Source organism: Xiphophorus hellerii, chromosome 10 (genome assembly GCF_003331165.1).
Source record: "Xiphophorus hellerii strain 12219 chromosome 10, Xiphophorus_hellerii-4.1, whole genome shotgun sequence".
NCBI classification, from domain to species: domain Eukaryota; kingdom Metazoa; phylum Chordata; class Actinopteri; order Cyprinodontiformes; family Poeciliidae; genus Xiphophorus; species Xiphophorus hellerii.
This window is the reverse complement of record NC_045681.1, coordinates 25,807,733-25,813,544: the sequence shown is the minus strand read 5'-3', so window position 1 is coordinate 25,813,544 and position 5,812 is coordinate 25,807,733.

The window sequence follows — 5,812 nt, the reverse complement described above, 5'->3', positions numbered from 1 at the left end:
AGTTTGTGTGTTTCACTCTAGCTGTACTGAAGAAACTTCAGTACAGCTTCGCTTCTCGGCCTTTTGGCTAAGACAGCGGTCCCCTCCATTGGGTGGTGATAGCGGTAGTCTTTGTGACTTGGCTGTTGCCACTGATTTAGAGGTTCAGTAAATTTAGTCCCCAGGTGAGATATTGACCACTAAGTAGTGGAAAATATCTTTTACCTTTTATTTGTATTTATTGGTGTTTTTTTTTAACTATTTATTGGTTTTAGTAAAGGTTTTAAACCTTTAACTGGTGGTGCCTCCACCATGGCGGCTAGCCATGCCGGCATGCGGAGGCACCACAGTGTTCGATTTTTATTTAAGGAAAGAGAAGAAGAAAATAGAGTAACGAGATTGGACTTTTCCAGGAAGCTAATTCAACAGGTGTTGAAGTTTCGGCCAGATGACCTGAATTGTATCCTTACCCTGCCTTTCAACAAGGGATATGACGTAAGTTTTTGCTCTGCCGCACTTCTTAAGGATTTTTGGACACGTTTTGAAAATGCTAAGACCCAGTTTTCAGCGTTTGACGTCGAGAAACTGACTGACAACTCCCTGAAAACGGTGATTGTCAGAATGTTCAATGAGACTGTCAGTGCTGAAGACATCTGTATATGGCTGGGTAGATACTGCACTGTGAGAGGCCAGGCTATGAAGGTGCGGGATGTGGACGGCATCTGGAACTGTGCTTGGCGGGTCCCCATTAAACAATGGGAAGACCCCCAAGGCTTCCAGGGCCTGAAGCATCTCCCCTCAATGATAGTCCTGGGGGAGAACAGAGGCTACATTCACTATCAAGGCCAACCCAAACTGTGCCGGAAGTGCGGCGAGCATGGTCATCTGGCCGAAACTTGTGAAAAAGTTTTTTGCGGTAAATGCCGAGAAGTGGGACGCACTTTTGATGAATGTACGAACGGGCGGAAATGTAATTTGTGTGGTGGACAGGATCATTTGTTCAGAGACTGTCCAAAATCGTTTGCAAATAAATTGAAAAGAGGAAAAGAGACGTTAACGGAAATGGCTAATGAGCAAGTGGAAGCAGCTGGGTCGGAAAATTCAAATCTCCCGCCAGGTCCTCTGATTGGAGGAGAGGGCGGGAAGCGGGGAGGGGAAGGAAGCCCCCCCCCAGACCGAAACATCCAGTGAGGGGGGGGAGATGCTAACCGAAGGCGGAGCTAGCTCGGACTCTGAGGAAGAACAGACTGACAGCAGCGATGATGCCCCCCTCCCCGACGCCCAGCTGGCTAAGAGGCCGGCATCTGAGTCACCTCCCGACCTTACCCCCAAGGTAGGGAAGAGAGGAAGGCTCGAGGAACTCTTCGGTTCTTTCGGAGAGGAATCCAGAGCCTTCCTCGCTGGCTCATCCAATGAGGTCTCGTTCCTAGATTTTGCTCACCAATCAACCCCGGAGGACCCAAACAAGGTAACGGCTTTAGAAAGACGGCCGACGCCGAGAGTCCGAAGGGGGAATGGAGCTCCAGCCCGACCTGCACCACCATGTGGGAAGGAAGAGCTCTGTTCACAGGACAGTCTCTGAACCCGCCTTGTTTTAACGACCGCCCGTTTTTTAACATGGGTTTAAATTAGTCTTATCTTGTTTTTAATCCTTTAAAATGTCGTACTTGATTTTAGCCATCATACTCATGACTCTCACCTTCTCAACCATTAATGTTAGAAGTGTGAAGTCGCGAGTTAGAGCCCAGAGTGTTTTATCCTTTTTAACCTCCGTACAGTCAGATGTGTTTTTATTACAAGAATGTTCACTCCCGTTTTTAAAGAACTACACCCGGTGGCAGGACTTGTGGCCACGGCCGTCTATATGGAGCGGCTCCAATGGAAATAAAAATGACGGCGTGGCCATTTTAATAAACAACCCGCACATCTTGGTGAAGGGGAGCACCGTGGTGAGAGAGGGACGAGCACTTTTAGCAAATCTGACTTTTAACGGACAGGATTTTAACCTCTTAAATATTTATGGCTTTAATGACAAACACGACAGGTATGACTTTTTAGAGGAACTGCAGCCCCACATGCTGGGAACAAAACCTTTAATAATTGGGGGGGATTTTAATTGCATTTTATCTAGAAAAGATAGGAAAAGAAATAGACAGGATTTTAAGGTAGACAAAACATCACTTTTATTACAAAGAATCGTTAGGGATTTTAAACTAGTGGACTGTTTTAGAACTATGCATCCTGGAGAGGAGGGCCACACCTGGTTCAGTGGTGACGGCTCTATGGCCTCTCGTATTGATTATTTCTTCATCAGGGATTGCGCCCTAACTGATGCTAGATTGTCACCGGCTTTCTTTTCCGATCACCTCCTTCTGTCCTGCACGCTTTCACTCCCTTCAGGTGCGACGACCGGGAGAGGTCTGTGGAAACTCAACCGCTCCCTGCTGGAGGACCAGGTTCTGGTCGGCCAGTACCGGGAGCGGTACCACGAGTGGCAGACCCTCCAAGACCTGTACGAAACACGAGCACAGTGGTGGGAGATGGTGAAAGGTAGGACCCAGACTTTTTTTCGACAAGCAGGGAAAAATAAAAAGAGAAAAGAACAGAGATGCATGATGGGGCTGCAGAAAAGACTACAAAGATATTACTTTTTAAACCAACAGGGAATGGATTTTAATAAAGAAATAAGAGAAGTAAAAAAAGAAATGAACATTTTAGCAGAAATAAAGAGTAAGAGAGTGATTTTAAGAAGCAGAGAAAGAGAAATAGAAGAAGGAGAAAAATGTAATAGATACTTTTTTAAGAAAATTATAAACAATCCAAGTTTTTTTTCTGATTTAAAGTCAGAAAATGGAAACATTGTTTCTAACATAGAAGAAAAGAAAAAAGTAATTGAAAAATACTATAGTGACTTATACTCAGAAAAAATGGTAAACGGAAAAAATATAAAAGAAACTTTAAATTTTCTTGAGAAAAGTATAGAAGACAGCAGTTTTTTAGAGCAGGATTTTACCCTTTTAGAGCTTTTACAGTCTTTGAAGAGTTTTAAAAGAGGAAAATCTCCAGGCTCAGACGGACTCCCTGTAGAATTTTATTTAACCTTTTACGATATTTTAGCACCGGATTTACTTACTGTTTTTATGGATTTTAGCAAACAAGACACACTCCCCGATAGTTTTAGAACAGGAATAGTTACACTTTTATATAAAGACAAAGACAAAACAGATCTTAAAAACTGGAGACCGATTACCCTTTTAAACGTTGATTGTAAGATTTTTAGTAGACTTTTAGCAGCCAGGATGCGTCGAGTGTTGGGGGATTTAATCCACCCGGATCAAGCCTGCGCCGTCCCGGGAAGGAGGATCACGGACAGCCTGGTACTGATCCGAGACACCATCTGTTTTGCGAGAGACAGAAACATTCGGCTGATAGTCCTAAATCTAGATTTCGAGAAAGCGTTTGATCGGGTCTCGCACCAGTACCTCTTCCAGGTACTGCAAAAAATGGGTTTTCCTGGGAGGTTCGTAGCGTGGGTGGGACTGCTGTACCGAGACATCTCCAGCAGATTTATGGTTAACGGGTTTCTGACAAAAGCAGTGAAAGTGAACTGCGGTGTCCGTCAGGGTTGTCCGTTATCCGCCCTTCTCTATGTGGCCTGCGTCGAGCCGCTGGCGCAGATCTTGAGAAGGGACCCACAGATTTTAGGTGTAACAATACCGGGGAGTGGAGGGCAGGTAGCGAAATGTCTTTTATACATGGATGATTTTAACATTTTATGTACAGATCTTTTATCAATAGATAGGATTTTTCAATTAACAGATTGGTTTGGGAAAGCATCAGGGTCAAAATTAAACAAAGAAAAAACAAAAGCACAATTTTATGGACCATGGAAAGAGAATGAAAAATTAGGATGTCAGTTTCAAGTAACGGAAGAAGAACAAAAAATACTGGGAGTAAAATTTGACAAACATGGAGAAGGAAAGACAAACTGGACTGAAATAACAAGAAGAGTAAAACAGCGACTGGGATTCTGGGGGATGAGGAACCTTACGATAGAAGGAAAGATTTTAATAGTTAAAGCTGTGATTTTACCAGTGTTTTTACTCACCAGTGCTGTTTTTATTCCTCCTAGGAGAGTGCTTTTAGAACTACAACGAGCCATTTTTTATTTTATATGGAACTCCAAATGGGAAAGGTTAAAAAGAGAAATCATGTACAAACCCAAAGAAAAAGGAGGAAAAGGAGTCCCAGACCTTTACTTGTTTTTAGGCAGCCATTATACGAGCACTCACCTGAAACAAGCCATGAACCTCTCTAGTAACAACAAAACAAACACGATGACCAGATTTTGGTGCGGGTCCTATCTCAGAAAATTAAAAATGATAAAAAGTGATTTTAGAACTCCAGTAGCTTTTAACCTTCCTCCTGCATATGCTTTTATACGGAACTTTTTAGAACATTTTAGACTAGAAGGAGAGGAGAGCAAGATTTTAACTAATCATCGTTTTATTATTTCTGTTGTGCAGGACCGGGAACCAGTGACTCCAGTGCGCGGCCTCCGGTATGGAGACGCTTCCACCGTTTGGCGCAACGTGAGCCATCCCGTCCTTCCAAACAGACTCCAGGACCTGTCATGGATGGTGGCTCATGGGATCCTGCCGGTCAGAGCCGTCATGCACTCCCGCGGCATGTCTGCAACGTCCATCTGCCCCCGACCCGGTTGTGGCGCGCCGGAGTCGGTGAGGCACCTGCTGTGGGAGTGCAGCGCTGCTGTGGACCTGTGGGCGAAGGCCGGCTCCTTGCAATTCCCACACTTGCCAGCAAGGGAGGTCCTTCATGCACAGCTAGTGCTGTACGGGGTGAGCCAGCAGAAAATGGCTAAAAAAGACTTTGCTGAGATGTGGCTCACCCTCGCCACCATCAAAGACGCCATTTGGACCTCCAGAAACTTGCTGGTGAGCAGGCGCAGGCAGATGCCCCCCGTGGCTGTGATCCGGATGGCGGCAGCAAAAAGGAAAACATCACGGGCTGCAGGTGGCGCGCCAAGGACACAGCCACCAAGAAGAATCGCCTGCGCCTCCGTGGACGAAGGAGCCGGCGCTCCACGAAAAGAGGTCCAAGCAGCGGCGGCCTGGCTCTCCGGGTGAGGCAGGAGGGAAGGAGCTTCAGGGCAGGTTTCCCCTCTGAGCACCAAGCGCTGTCTGGAAGGACGGGACGGCCCCGGACTTTGGAAGGAGTCACCCCGGTCCTGCTCAACTTTTAACACACAGAGATTTTATGTTTTATACCCTTGTTCTTAGCTCCTTTTAGTATAAATTGATGAACTTGAAAACATGTTGAAAGGTTCTGTATAATTGCAAAAATGTAATGGATTTTTAATGCTTACAGTAACAATAAAAATTTTCGAAAGAAAAAAAAAAGAAGAAACAGGAAATGATTTGTGGTTCCGCTTTAAATTTTCTTCTTCTTCTTCTTCTTCTTGAGTTTATTGGCGGTTGGCAACAAACTTTACCGCCACATACTGGTATGGAGTGTGGTTCGACGCTTTGAATTTTCTGCTGTGCTTCTTCTCTTTGTAAAAGAAATTACAAACTTTATTGATAGGTTTATTGTTAGTGGAAATTTAGAAAATAGTCTCTTTTAGTTATATGTGTAAACTGGGGTTGTGACTCTTATTGTATGGTGGAAAACATAACGCTTGCATACTGCTTGCTTGATAATTCAAGACCAAGTATACGTAGGGAGGGAATGTTTAGTGAGAATAGATCAGTCTGGAAAAAACACTGATGATGTTGTTGCAATAACTAATAAAATGCTGCTTGAGTGAAAATTA